Raw genomic sequence first — 16,559 nt, forward strand, 5'->3', positions numbered from 1 at the left:
TGATGTGATGGATGATATTATGCATATTTTTAAATTTTTATGATGTTCTTATATGTGGATGTGATGTTGATTAGTAATGTGTAGATGAATAAATGCTTAGTGTAGTGAAAAAAAATGTAGATGTTGAATATAGAAATGAAATGGATGAATGTAATGAAATGTAATGTAATGATATGATAATGATAATAGGATAATGGAATAGATGGTAGTGTAGAGATATAAAATGATTTAATGTAATTATGAAATGAGAATGATACAATGAATGCAATGTTGTAATATGATTCCAAGAGATGAGAGAAAAAAATGGAATTAAGAAAATATGAGTGTGATAAGATGAAATGAATTAAGGAAAATATGTGATGAAATGAACATAACATTAAATGAACAAATGAAGATGACATGATTAATTAAAAATAAAAAATGAAAAAAAATAGAAATGATATGAAAATGGAGTGGAAAAACATTATTAGAAAAAAATGGAATGTAATGAAATGAGTTAATGATAGGAAAATGAAATGAATGGAATAATGATATGGAAGGAATTTGAAATGATTGAGAATAGTTATAATGTAATGAGGTGAAAAATGGATGGATATGATAACAATAAAGAGGTGGAAAGCAATGGCTTAGTGTTGGGCTAGGAATGACATAGTAGGGTGAAATAAAGATGGAATGATAAGAATTATTGAAATGAATATGAAGTGGTGTAAGGTGGATAGGAGGTAATTATTAGATAATGAAATGAAAAAGAAATGAGGATGATAGAAAAATGAGATAGTGAAATGAAAGTCCAATTATGAAAATGAGTTAATATAAGTGGAGGAATGAAATGAATGATGAAAAATGGAGACATGAAAGTGATGATAAAAAAGGAAAGTAATGAAAATGATAAAAGGATGATGAAATGAAAAGACTAAGAAAAAAAATTATGTGGGACAATGAAATGGCACGAAATAGATTGATGAAAAGACAATGCAATGATTAAAATAATAAAATAAGAATGGGATGGAAATGGAATAATGGAATGATAATTAAATGAAGGGATGGATAAAATTATATGAAACAAATGGGAGATGAAAATGAGTGTAATGGGATAGACTTACAACTCAAAATTTGAGATTCAAAGCCACAAATAAATCTTGAGGCACAAGTGATGAAGTGAATGAAAAAGGTGAAGTCATGAATGAAATAGAACATGATCGATGATGGAAGAAAAAGAAAGGTAATGAAAGGAAACTATGACCATAACTTTTGATATTTGAAGGTCACATAATGCAATAGACAAAATAGATATTATGGGATAATGAGATGATGAAGTGTGAGGAACCATGGTGATGTTGGATGAAACAAAGTCCACATTACTTGAATGTTGAAAGCTTGGTGTGATGGTGATGTTTTTGTTGGTTAGTGGCTGCCATGTCTTAGTTTTTGCTACCAATTCATCGAATGATGTTGTGTAGACAATCCTATTGATTCCTCCTGTGTGTGTCAACCATTTTTTTAGGGACCCTAAATGAAATGAAAACTACATGAATGCATCTAACTGACACATTTTGTAAAGAGATGCAAAGTAAATGTCATCATTGAGAACCTAAATAAAAAAGGATATAATATAATCACCACTAGCTTAGCTATGGTAATATGAATACACTATCATACCTGATCATTTTTGAAGAAAACCAATAATGTGCATGGATAATATAATAACTATCAAGAACAATCTACCACAGTAAAAGAAAACATGAAGATAAGCTTAGTACACATGGAGATAGATGCATGTTAGATAAAGAACCTTACCTAAAATGTTATTCAAAGTTGGTCAAGGTACACATGGCCATCTAAGTGAGAGGAGGCACTTAGAAGTGAACACCAATAATTCATAAAACCAAAGGATCATAGGATCAAAACAATGAAAGAAAAAGGAAAACAAAATGTCATGGTATCATCCTAGTCCCTCTAGTCAAATACATCATTGAGGTACTAGAAACATATGGCAGTGAGAAAGATAATTTTTGTGGACCATAATGCCAATAGTTATGGGCAATAGTGTCAATTTTGTTTAGTTCTTTGTGGATTAAAGCCATTGCATGATTCATGTAAAAAGTCATGGAGTGTAATAGTGGTGATTGTGTTGAAAGATATGTGTTGGTGGCGAATGTGTAGGTGTACATGGCATAGTAATATCAGAGTAGATAGTGAGTGTACTTGGTACTGGTACAGTGGGTTGCAGAGAAAATGTATGGCAAGGCTAATGAAATATAATGTGTGGTGAGTGATGACCATAAATACAAGAGCATGTGTATGTAGAAGGAAGCACAATGAAGGAATAAGTATTGCAACTGTTGAGATATTCATTTGTTAGAAGGGTGAAGTAAGTGTGAGATTGAAAGCATGGTCAACTCACTAGACCAATCATAGTAAGTGGAAGAGATGGGGGATGTCAGTCAAAGAGGGTGGGTGAGGCAAGGACAAAGGGAAAAGCATGTTCATCATATGTCAATTGAACTAGTGTATCATCTTGAGCTCTAGGCATTGGTTCATGTGCATGGCAAGTTGAGTCAGATAGGGGCAATGCAAGCATGGCCTACGGGCTCAAGAGGCAGGGTGGAAGAAGCTCCATTGTTAGTATTGTTAATGTTTTTAGGAAGTACAAGATAGCAAGAATTATAGGAGGAACTAGGTGGTGATCTCATGATGCAAGCAGAAAGTAGTCCTCTTGAGGTGACAAAAAGCATGCTAGAAGTAGCGATGGGTGCGAGGGAGATGAACTCTCCTAGAAAGATCGTAGGAAAAGTGTAGAGGGTGATGGAGGATGTTAGTGTGGGTGGGGTGATGAACATAGTGAACCAGTTGATTAGCCTAAGAATCCTAGTACAATGGTCAATGAGTGAGGACATGGACATAATGGGTGTAGTGGAGCCATAGCCAGAGGCAAAGGGTGGGGCACAAGCAACAAGTGAAGTAGAGGAATTGCAAAAAATGTAGAACAAGAAGTCACATTCTTGTTGGGTTTGAAAAATAAACCTTGTAAGTATAGAGTGCAACCAAAAGCTAGATGGCTCCAAGAAGTGTTGAATACAAAACAGGGATGAGTGTGATTGTTAGAAGTTAAGCTAAGAGTGAAACGATCATGAGCAGAGGGAAATGATGCGAGAATCCAAACTGAGCTAGCATGGGAAAAAAGGTTGCAAGATTCTCTAAGGATAGAAAAAGCATGTTTGGAAAGTACATAGAATGAACTAGTGTCACCACAGGTGTAGTTAGAGTCTTAAGGATCTAGTATAAAAAACAAACACCATGTTAGTGTAGCTGCAAGAGCAGTTAGCAGCTAGTGAGGAAAAGGTAAGGCAGTTGTAGTAGTAGCTTAGTAAGATGAAATCAAATGTGGAGTGTTGGAGAATAGTGACTGAATATATGTAACACAAGTAGGACGTGGCTCAATAGATGATCACTATATAGGGTATTAATAGGCTGGTATACAATGTGTTTACAGATATGCAAAGGACTATGAAAGTACATTGAGAAGCTGTTGTAGACACCCAAAAATTGGCAAAGACCTAAATTATGCAATTCTGATCAATCAATGCAAATCAAGGAGAAAATAAGAAGAAACACAACAAACTTTCAAAATAAAAAATCACATCAGGTCTTTAATTATCTATAAAATCGACAAGACCTAAATCAACTTTAAAAGAGGAGAACAATAATTCAAATTTATAAAATGAAATTAAAAAAGGAGGAAGAAAAAGACAAAAGTGTTGAAAATAAATAAGATATTTATTAAAACAATAAAGCCATTTATCCTCACAAAAATAAAAATCTCCCTTTTTCATTTTAAAAGAATTAGAAATATCATCAATTATCCTGAAAACCAAGTCTGTTGGACTCTTCCTCCTAGTCTCATATGAGATATTTTTAGTTTCACTTTCACCCATTAGTCAAAGGTGAAAATCTTGATTCTTACCCCAACCTCTTTCGAAATCCTATAAATAGGAGGGAAATCCAAGAGCCAAAGGACCCAAGTTTTAGGCATCTGCACTATAGGCACATTTTGATTCATCATTTTAAAATTATCATCCTAGCAAGTTCATAGCATTTTAGCATTTTTTTTGATGTCATTTAGCATCATTTATTGCATGTTAGTTTATGGCATGTCCATTTTGATAGCATATAATTTGCATTTTTAGTCCTAGATCATGCATGCATCCTTATAGATCTACATTTTTAACATACTCACTTTCTAGAACTATCACTAAGATGCTGGTCTGAGAGCTGTCTTAGCAGTGTTAGTTAGGGAAACATGAGATGCTTGTAGAGATTACATTCTGACGATGATATCTTGGGTTTAGTCTAGCTCATTATCAATCTATCTGTATTCTAAATCAAAGTTTCATGAATATGTGATTACACTATGTACAAATTGGTGCCCATCATGGGGCTTGAACTTAAAGCCTCTCTATTTTAAATTTTTTTAGTCTAATCTTTCATTTTTAGTATAGATCTGTGTTTCTTGCTATTTTCTTATGTAGATCTGATTGATTATAGGTTCTACAACATTTGGGAGGCCTCATATCAATGAGAGCAACATCCCAAAGCCTTCTCCAAACACACGAGGGCTGGATCTGAATCTTCTGACACTTCTAAGAGATATTTTGATGCTTTTGAACTCTGTTTTAACACATTTAATCTTTTTGAAGTGCATTTAAACTATTCTGTAATGCATTTACATTTTCTACAATGCTATTGAAGTTTTTTGTAACACATTTACTGTTTTCTACAATACATTTGATCATTTTTGAAGTGCATATAAAGTATCTTACAGCGCATTTAATTTTGGTATAGCACATTTGGTAGATTAAATAGTGCATACTAGGCTTTTTGTAATGCATATGAGTATTTCTATAGTGCATCTGGTAAAAATTATAGTTTTTGGAATCTAACTTCAAATCCAAATATTATTTTCTTACAAGTCCTTTCCAAGTTAACAAAAAGCTCTTAGATTGTAGACAACATGCAACAAGAATGAAGACCCTTATAAATGCAGCTAGCCTTTGCTAGCTTTGAATTAGGTAAGTGGACCTCAGTGCTTGTTTATTTAAAGTGTGGCATTTCTAAGTTCCAAACATAGCTTAATAGAAACATTCAATCTCACTAATCTAAAATAGAAGTAGGTCTATGCTCTCAACTCCTTTGAGTTGATCAGAATGCCTGACCTCTTGTAAAAATTGGTTATAATTGAATGAGGAAAGAACCCACACATAGTCTAACTCAGAGTCTCTCTGTCTTCATTAGTATGAGGGATGGTAATTAAAACTTTGTGTCTTGTTTGTTTGGGAGGTAAAAATAGTAGGGATATTCTCTCACTCTCCTCAAGTTGTCAAACTCCCAAACCTATTTGTGATTTCCATTTCATGCCTTCTAATAGGTAGGATTTTTTCCCATAGAAAGGCTACCTCCCAAGTTGCCTTAGCAGGGCTAGTGAGAGGGATTGCCTCCCAATCTTGCATTCCCAATCAAATGCAAGCCTACTATGTTCAAAACATAGCTTTCCTCTAGTAGTCCCATAAGGGATTGTTCCAAACCTCCTTAGCATTGGTGGGAAGCTCTTTGTCACAAGAGATGTAAATTCAAACATAGTTGGTTAAACACTAAAACCCATTAGTCACCAACTTTAGATAACCTTGTTAGGAAGCCATTTTCTTCCATTTTCTAGGTGTGTGTGGTTCCATATTTTTTTTGGTTTTACTGCTATTGTGCTTGGAAGTGTCTTAAAACTTAATAACAAACACTAGTGTGGATCACAATCCTTCCATAAAGACAAACTTCAAACTGGTATTGAGAAACCAAATCTGAAATAAGAGTATTACTAAACAACCCTAAAGTTATGCATATACTACATAAAACAATGCTTTTGAACCTTCCTATAATGATTTTGATCTCTTTAATAATGCATATACCTATGAAACAATGCATCTAAACCTTTAAATAACACATCTGCCCAGCCAAATAATGCATATGAATCATGGAATGACACATATGACAATTTTAAATAGTGCATCTGAGCATTTAAAAAGTGCATATGATCAATTAAATAGTGTATTTGATCATTTCTATGATGAATCTAAGCAAAAACATAAAACAAAGGCCATTTGCATGTGTGATACTTGCGAACAAATGACAAATTTAGATACCCTTTTCCTTGTTGATATTTTACAAATTCTGAGAAATTCCATATCTGACCAAAAACATTTTTTTGAAATAAGCAGAGCTACAAATGTCATTATCAACCCAACAGTTATCATTGCTTCATTTTGCACATCAAGCTAGAAACATTTAGAGATACACATTTGTCCCTTACCTGACTTCGTGAAAGTGAAACTTGTCCTATCAACATTGGTAAATGCCTTGTTCAACCTAGCTTTGTTATTACAAACAAATTGTGGTCAATAAAAACCCTCACATTTTAAAAATGCCTAAGAACTAAAGGAATTTGACTCACATTTCATGCCATCACATAAAACTAGTGTAGCTACAAAACCAAAATGATCGCCTATACGAGTGAGTGATAGAATAGCTAACAAAACCATCAAGCACACAAAACCTCTAAATCTCCTTGAACCTACTACATCAATAGATTGCTCACTGAATGTAGCTATTCACAAGTCACCCTTGTTCAATCAAAACTCATAATCTATGTTCACAATGGGTTAATCTAACATATGGGATGACATGAGTATTGAAACTAAAATTGAATATTTTCAACAAAATGTTGAGCTTGTCGACATCATTGACAAGATACTTGAGAAACATAATGAATATTACATACTAGCATTAGCACAACAAGAGGCAAAATTGCCATCTGACTTTGATGTGACCAACTTAAAATGAGACAAAGAAGAGTTGCCCTTAGACGTTGTCACACAAAAACTATAAGACCTACAAATGGAAATGGAAAGAATGAAGAGAGGGAAAATACAACCCATAGAATTCAGCCTCGAAAAGGTGTGTCCTCTCCCCTTTGATAAGAATATTACCTTCATGCCTTTCCCACAAAATGTATAAATAACAAAATATGAAAAATATTTTTGGCACATCAGATCTGGAAGACCACCTTAGACAATTCTATACCCTGAGTATGGAATTTTTCCATGACATGACGTACCTGATGTGATTGTTTCCTAGAAGCCTTGGACAACAAGCCATGGACTGGTTCTCCAAGCTACCCTTCGACATCAAAACCTTTGACCAACTGGCTTCTATGTCCATCTCCCAATATTCTTACAATATCAAGAGGGAAGTCATGATGATCGACCTACATAATACAAAACAACTTCCTAGTGAGACATTCAAGACCTTCCTACAATGGTGGAGACACATGTTCAGAGATTACTTTAGTGGTGAATATTTGCCTTTTGGTGATCCCATCTCATGGGTCGATTTCCATTTGGTTAATAGCACATGTAACATAGGCCAACTATAGTGCTGGATATTTATCAAATCTAGGTTCAATGCCCATGGTAGTCGCCCATTAGTTATTACATGATTGGTAAAAAATATCAATCCAATCACTAATGCAATATACATTTTGGATACATTTATTTTAAACATTTCGCTAGCTTTTGCATGTTTGTTTCTTATTGGCCCACATTATTTCTCCATTACTACAACCAAATAATTTTCCCTTGGGTTGGCCATTGCCTACCATTTTCCTGACATGTGTCGACCACTAGCCCCATTTAGCCAATTGTTTCATACTGTGGGCTTGCATAGGAAGGTGTGCCTTGCCTATGTTTGACATTCCCTCTTTTTAATCCTACATAATTCATCAACCTGGATTGCACTATAAGATATTATTATTCTACACAATTTTCTATTTTCTGATCTGGAGACTAGCATTTATTATTGCCACTGAAGTTTTAGAGTGCTAAGTGCATTACCCATTGACTTGTGGACCCTAGTTTCTATAAAAGGAAAGTGATTTTTTTTTTTTTTTATGTTGACAATGGTACTACCATACTGGTACAGTGGTACTAGTTTTTTTTAGTTTTATTGTCTAGTGTCCACTAGTGACTAGACATATCACATGCTAAGATAGCCTATAGATTTGTGAATTATATTGCATAGTACTATAGACTGTAGTACCGTAGCAGTAGTACCATTTGTTGAAGAATGAATCATATTATTGTTATTATATGTAGTCTAAGTAGTCTACTATCATTGTTCACAATCTTTGAGTCATCACTATTAAGTCTTTTGTTTAACATCTAAGTTGATTTTTTTTTGTAGCCTTTATCAGTTTGCAATGTCAAACAAGAGGGTAACAAGGGTTCTAGTAGGATCCCTAAAAGCTAAGAGAGGCCACTCTTACCAAAATGTAGAAGCATAGCAACATATTTTGGTGGTGGAAATGTTGGCAACCTACAAGATTCACAAGTTAGATCTCTAGTGCTTATTGAAAAAGGAGATTCATCACAAGTTGGAGACTTAAACCTTATTGAAGTTCAAGTTGGTGAACCTGATATCTTAGTCAAGAGTGAACTTGAACATGATTTGGAGGCACTTCCCATAAGTAGGGAATCAAAAATTGATATTATAGAGTTGGAATCAATCCTAGACTAGTTGGGTGAGAAAACCAAAAGTGATTCCATAAATCATGTTCATGTACAAAAGGGGAAAAGAAAATTGGAATCAAAGAAAGATTGATCTTGCAGGGATCTATCCGAAAGGAATTTTTAGTTAGAATGGGTGGAAAGGTATTGGTTCATTGAACCAGTGGCCAATTCAATTGATTGTGAGCCTCCTGTAGAATGCAGATGTAAGATTTTCATAGAGATAACAAAGAAGTAGAAGAGGTTACAGCTTAAACTTGATACCATAGAAAAGCATGTCGGTAAAGTTTACAAAAAGGAAACTATAGATGGATTTGAAAAATCCATGCTAACTTGGAGAACAAAGGACAACTATTTCTATATTAGGAATACTGAAATATATGAGTTACACTATCAAATACAGGAGAAGCGTTTTGAGTAAAAGGTTCCATCGAAGATTTTTTTGGAAAAGCAATGGAAGTGAAAAATATGGAAAAAGTAGCTCAATTAAGTGTGGTCTTTTATATTTTGAGTACAGGATGTCCTACGGTGGACTACCCTTCAATTACTGCCTTATTGCACTTTTTCAAACTTTGAAACTATCTGAATAGTCACTAGTTAGTAAACAGTGGGTGGGAATAAGCTAGATGTCTTGCACAAGTTGAAAAAGAAGATATGAAAAAAAAAAAACACTCAAATTTCATTACACTATCTCTAGATGAAGTTATAGAAATTGATAATACTTCATGGGTGTGCATGCATGTTTATATGGTAAACAATCTTTGTTGTCAACCCTTTCTACTATCTATTGCTAAATTGAATTGTAGTGTGATAGCTAAAAATTTATATGATTTATTAAAGAGTATTCTAATTGAATGTGGAGGTTTGAATAAAATGGAGATTACCAAAAAGTTGGTGTGTGTTGGAGCAGATGGAGTTTTGGTTATACAAGGTCATAAAGGCAGTTTTTGCAAAAAGATCAAGAATGATTTGGCACCCTACGCTATTTCCATTTATTGCATGGCCCATCAAATGAATCCAACTTTTGGAATTGTTAGCAATTTTGGTTGTGTAAGAAAAGTGGAATCTATAATCAAAGAGATTTACCAATACTTTTGTCGAAATCCAAAATGAGTTTGAGAATTTCAACACTTTTCTCAAGGATTTATTGATGGGAGGCTACTTCTTAAAGATAATGATACCAGATGGATCTTTTTGGATAGACCAGTGCATTGAGTAATCTCTGAATATCGTTCATTGCTTGGACTAATCCACTCTTTGCAAGATAGATTCCATTGACTATATTTAGGTCTAAATAATGTTAAGATACTCTTAACTTTAGCAACTATTCTCCCCATGCTACAGGATATATGAAATATTATAAAAAAGGTTCAACAAAGAGCTATGTACATTGTAGAATATAATAAGCTGCGTAAAATGACATGTAATAGCCTGGATACTCTATATCGATTACTACCATTAGATGAATCAAAATCTGCAAAGTGGATAGAAATCACAGATTTAAACAATCCTTAAAAATTTTTACATATTTGTGCAAATGATGAAGTTTATGCTAGGGTACGTGGAGTTAATATATCAATGCCATACTATGCCTATGTCAAACTTGACTCCAACCCCAACGAAGCAAGAAGTGAAGTCAAATAAGAACCAGAGAAGGTACTTTCATGTATTACAAGTGAAAACTTCAAAAAGATCAAAGACTCTATGCTTGACTCTGTCAAGAAAGTTTTCTGTAATCTTTCATCAAAAATTAGATTCAAATTCCCCCAGAGGAACTACTCAAAGCAATGTCAATTGTTTTTCCACAATATTGCTCTCTAAGCTGTCCAACTGATTTTTGAAGAAGGATGATGACTTTGATTCAACATTTTTGCAAACCTAAAGTAAACAATGGAGTAACTATAAATAGGATTTTAGATGAATCTCGACTAAGAGATCAATCATATTCTTTTGCAAACATAATGAGGGAACAATATGATCTTATGGAGAACCTAAATGAAGAGGGAGTAGTAACAAAGCTTTGGAAAAACCTTGGTGAGAGCAATCAGTTGAGAGAGTCAATACCAGAATATTTCAAGCTTACTAATTTATGTTTGACAATGATATTGGGTTTAGTGGAGGATGAGAGATTTTTTAGTACTTTGGGCTTCTTGAAGTCAAAGGTTAGAAACAAATTAGACAAAAATTTGGATAATTGTTTCAGGCTCTATAATTCTAGGTATGAGGTAGATAGTTTCCCTTATGATAGGACTCTCAACATTTGGATAAACCAATGTTAAAGAAGAGGGATTGCCAAAATTTCAAACCCAAGTGGCAGTGGCAGTGGTGGTGGTGGTGGTAGTGGTAGTGGGAGTGGTGGTGGTAGTGGTAGTGGCAGTGGCAGTGGTTCATGTCTTGATATTGGAAGCAATGAAGATGATGTTGACTTTGGCATGCATATTGATGTTGATAGTGAATTTGAAGAAAACACAATGAACAATGAAATGTTATATGCAATAAATGAGGAGGATTTTGATGATAGCAATGCTAAACTAGTCCAAGCAGATTGGCAACTATAGAAGATTCTTAACCTCAAGTTCTAACTTCTACATGAGTGAAGTAGTAGGCTAGTAGTAGTAGCTCTAATCTAAGACTCTATCTACTAATTAATTATGTTTGTAGAAGTCAATTTATAGTCTTCATTCACTATCCTTTTATAGATGCTTTTTTTTTAACATGTTGATGTTACAAATTTACATGTTGAGATTTTCATTTATTCTAATTGCTTTAAGAAATTGTAACATAATGCATTTGACAAAATAATATTTATTTATAAAACATTGTATTATAATTTATAATTATAAATTAGCCTATAACATAATACATTTAATAATTACAAAAATTTACAACTTTTTGCAAATGACTCAATGCCAAATTGAAATGACCATTGACCTTGAATTCCCTTTTGTAGATACAAGGGAACAACAATAGTTGTAGGTTAGTTTGTAATTGTATATATAATTAGATTATTACTACATAATATATTATGTGTATACAACATAGTTCCAAGAATCACGATGATTCACGTGATTCACATGATTCAACGATTCGATTCGAGCTTGCCAATTTCAATCCAATTCTAATTCTTGTTACTTTGGTATACAATCACATTTCCAATTTTTCACATTGCCAATTGTACAATTTTTTCAAGTAGTAGGAAATTTTTTTCCATTTTTTCTATGTAGTAATAGTATGCCAGTGCCTAGCTACCCAACTATCTTGATATGTTGGCTCTTGATTCCTGTAACAATTACCATTAAACAAAGTTGAGATTAAATCCAAAATTTGAAATTAAAAAGTAACAAGTAACAAAATGATTATAGTAGTACCACTTACTAAGTTGTTACTTCTTAGTGCTATCAGCTATGACTACCACTAACAACAATAGCAATAGTTTGAGAAGATGATCCAACTTTAATGAATTTCTTTAGGACACTCCATTCTACATCTTTTGGAGGCTCCATTTGTTTGAGGTTGTAGTGAAATAGTTGTAACCTCGTCAACAATGAATGTTTCTAAGAGATAGTTTTACATGAATCAAGGAATTTATCAATAACTTCATTCATTTTTGACAATGGTTTGATGCAACTTGCAATTCTTTCTGGAGTGGTTTCCTCAGGCAAGTTGCCTAAATCAGAATTCATGTTGTCCTATAACTTTTTCATGTAATTTTCTTTTCTAATGAATCTGTTGTCTGAGTTAGTTGGATTTGGTAATCCAAAATTTAGCAAATTCAGTATGAAGTGATTCATCTTCATCAAGTCTTTGGAAGCAGATTGAACTATTTCCATTACTTGTTCACAATTGTGACAGACATCAATGGTCATTACAAAGGCATCCAAGTAGTTGTTTATTCCATCATTTGCCAAATCCCTGTCACTAGATCTCTATACTTCATTCAAAATTTTGTCAGCAAGATTTTTTAAGGAATTGGTGAAGATTCATCTTTTACCCTGAACATCATTTTTTACATTTTCAAAGACAAGTTTGAGATTGCTATTTAAATCAAGCCATTCAAACAAACTATCACTGTTCTTCATTATTTTGTCCCATTTTTCTTGTTTGATAAGAATAATTGTGTTTATTATAGTATCCTTCACATGATGGTCTTGGAAGAGTTCATTCTATTTTGTACAATTACATTTTTCATCTTTTTCTTCATTTTAGACATCTCTTTTTCACTCTTTTTTTGTATTTCCACTAGTTGCCCTTGCCAATTAGTTGCTCTCTTCCTCTCATCCTCCAATTTTTTCTTCAAATCTTGGATTGTATTTGTAGTATTTACCTCTTTTTTCTTCTCATCCTCAAGTTTGCTTTTCAAATCATGGATTGTCTTTGTAGTGGACTCCTTTTTCTTCGCATTGTCTGATTCCTTCTTCAAATCATGGATTTTTTGAGTAGACTCCTCTTTCTTCAAGTTCTCCAATTCCTTTCTCAAAGTGAAGATTTTCTTTGCAGATGACTCCTCTTTTCTCTTTGCATTCTCCAATTCCCTCCTCATATGGTGGATTGTGTTAGTACTTGTAGTAGCACTAGACTCTATTTTCTTCACATTCTCCAATTCCTTCTTCAAATCAAGGATTGTGTTTGAAATTGACTCCTCTCTTCTTCTTTTTCTCCAATTTCTTATTCAAATTGTGGATTGTGTTTACACTATACTCCTCTTTTTTCTTCTCATTCCCTAATTCCTTTTGTAAATTATAAATCATCCTTTCCCTAGGCTCCTTTTTTTTTTTCATTCTCCAATTTAATCTTCAAATTATTATTTTTCTTGATAGTAGAGTGTAGGTTAGTTTTCAATTTATTGTTGACCTGTGCACTACTCTCTACAAACTTGAACAACTGTGTAGTAGAGGCTTTTTCATGTTGAAGTCTTTTTTGGCACTCATCCAATTCTTTAGTCAAATTTTGCACTTGTTCATTCATCTTTTTTTGCTGGACAATTGCCTCTATAGGAGAAGAATTGTTTACCCTATTTTGCAATTCTTTGAACCTATTGTCTACTCCTTTCTCCTTGGCGTTCACATTATCAAGGTCTGCCTATAACTTTTTTATTTGCTTTGTAAGCCTTTTGTTTTCCCTCTCTGCTTTCATAAGTGTAGAATAGACCATTTTGTTGCTCTCTTTTGATATATTGATTTTGTCAATATTTTTTACTTTTGACAAATCCATTTAAAGATTGGTAAGTTGTTTATCGTTACGATTTATTACATTTTCTAGTGGATTATTATCTCTACCCAGGGGCATAGCAACCATGAAGTTCATCATTTCATTGTTTGGATCATATGTTGAATATATTCAGTTAGTAGATCCCCAACATTCAAAAATTACATCACTTTTCAAAGTCTTCATAATTTTCCTATTTCTTTTGCTTGTCTGTTCAAACTTTGATGCAGACTTGTTCAAACTAAAATTTGGGTTTGCTGACACAATTGAGTATTTGAAAGGTGAATTATTAGTTGTATCGGTGTATGCTCCTCCAACTCTAGTTAAACTTACTCCACCTACAATTGTATTTTGAAGATTTTCAATAATCTAAAGATGGCCCATTCCAAATCATGGCATTCTAGTACTATGTTTTGGGTTTTGTACAGAAGCTACTAGTGCATACATTGGTGAAGTAATCACTGAAATTGTTGGTAGTGTAATTGTCATAACTTTTTGCTTTTTTGCACAAGGTTCATCCATGCTAGTGCCAGTGCCAATGGGATCAACTACAATTAGATTTGAAGTTTAACAAATAATGTGTTGGGATGACCTTTAAAAGTAGAAGTATAATATTTTTTCCCTTTCTAGTTGAATCATCTTCAATCTCAGAGAGTCCAATGATTGGATTGCATCCTCTTTTGGGTGGGTTTGGTACTAGAACTGAATTCCAAATCCCTTCACTACTTGCACCAATGGGCCCTATACCTACATAAACCCTTTTTTTTTTTTTATCATAGTTGCCCCTTTACTATATGTTTTTCTAACAAAATCTTTCATTTGAAGTTTAATAATATCTCTGCCCCTAGTTGACCTAGAATCCTAAATACCTTGAATGTCGACATCATACCTGAGGTGCTTTTGTCTTTCATTATCACTCTCACTACCAAAATCATATATTATAGTTGGATGCTCTTTATTCCAATAATCACTAAAAAGTTCATCATCCTCAATTTCATCAAAACTAGCTAATGTCCTTGGTTCACCCAAATTTTGCTTCATTTTCAAAAAATCGGTCATCTTGGTTTGACATCACAAATTAGACGCACATGCCTCTTTAATTTCTTTTGGCATAGACCTCTTAGAAGGTTTAGATGCTTTCTCATAGAAATTTAAGTATGTCAGAGGCTCTGATCTATGCAATGTAGTAATTTGGGATGAAAATTCTTGCATTGAAATATTATTCTCTATTGCATATTTCTCCATCTCTTTTTTAACCTCATCCCATGAATCCTTATTTTTTAACTTTTCTATCAATGGAACCTCTTGATGTTGATATTTTCTTGTAGAGTTCCCATTGGCAATAAGTCTCATTTTTATTATGTTCAGTGGATGATAGTTCCAGTGACTGAAAAAATCAAAGCCAAAAAAAGTTACTAATTAATTTGTTACTTTGAAAGCCTTTCTCTCAAATGTGAGGCCTCCAATTGCGAAAGGCAAGAAAATATCATTTCCTTTTTTTGTCCACTAAAAAGTTCATCTATGCTTTCCATCTATCATACATATTTCAGTGCAAAAACCCTTTCTTTAACATGCATTGGAAGTTTGTAGGGTTCAATTGTTGAATCATAAAACCTTAAGATAGTGTACTCTTCTATGAAGAACCAGTCAACCAATTGAATCTGACTTCCTAGTTGAATGCAATCTTTATAAGATACAAGCAATCTAGGCATCAAAGTGTGTATTATTTTTTGGTAAATAGGTGCCAAAAAGAAGTCTACAAAATAGTTGTAGTTTTTATTTGTAGTAGTCATCCGCATCTTATGTGTCCACTCATATATTGGACTTGGAGTCTCTGATTTCTTCTAGGTTTCCTCATCAAACTTATAGACCTCAATATCAAGCTTGTTGTTCTCTGTCCCAAATATTGGGTGATGCTTTGCTAAAAGAAGGTAGCACAAGTAACTTGTGAGCCTAAATGTCTTCGTCTTGCCTATAGTTGTACTTTGTTTAATCATTAGTAACTGTTGTTGCACAGATTCAACAATGTGTTGAACAAAATTATATCTTACATCTACCTTCTCAACTACTGACATTGACAATGGATATTATAAATCATTTCAAAAACACTGGCCCCCACTTCCTTGTTACTATCCAATTCTAGAAAAAATGATAACAAAGAAATAGTATTCTGAACCCATGGCACAAAAATATCATACTAATAAGGAGGCTTATGGTCTATGTCCAGTATAACACTAGTAGAGGACTCTGATTTTATTAAGCCCTTAATGAATGAATCTTGAAAAACTCTTTCCAATTTTTCATAAGCCTGTGCTAGTTTATCCAAGTCAATGTGCTCATTAAAGCTTTTTGGTTTAAACCCTAGCCCTAGGTCTAACAGAGTGAAAAATTCACTCTTAGTTATGGATAAAATTTTCTCTTCAGTGTTTTGGTTTACAATTTCTTTTCTATTTTCATCATAATTCTAAGCGCATAGTATTACAATTTTAGGGAAAGGGAATACTTCAGGCATAGTGAGGTTTGCTAATCCAGTAACCAGAGTAGCTAGTTTATTTGTATGTGCATAAATATTGTTGTTATATTTGTAATAATTTCTTCCCTTCAGTGGATCTTTCCACTTATTAAACAATGAATGTCTAATTTCCATGATTCCAAAATCTCCATGGATAACAGGATTAAAAATATCATGACATTCATTGGTGAAACCTGGGGTTTGTAGCACTTTCTTGAGTTCTATAATGTGTT

The sequence above is a fragment of the Cupressus sempervirens genome, chromosome 10 (genome assembly GCF_028749045.1).
Source record: "Cupressus sempervirens isolate cs-2001-9-10 chromosome 10, ASM2874904v1, whole genome shotgun sequence".
Classification (NCBI taxonomy): Eukaryota; Viridiplantae; Streptophyta; class Pinopsida; order Cupressales; family Cupressaceae; genus Cupressus; species Cupressus sempervirens.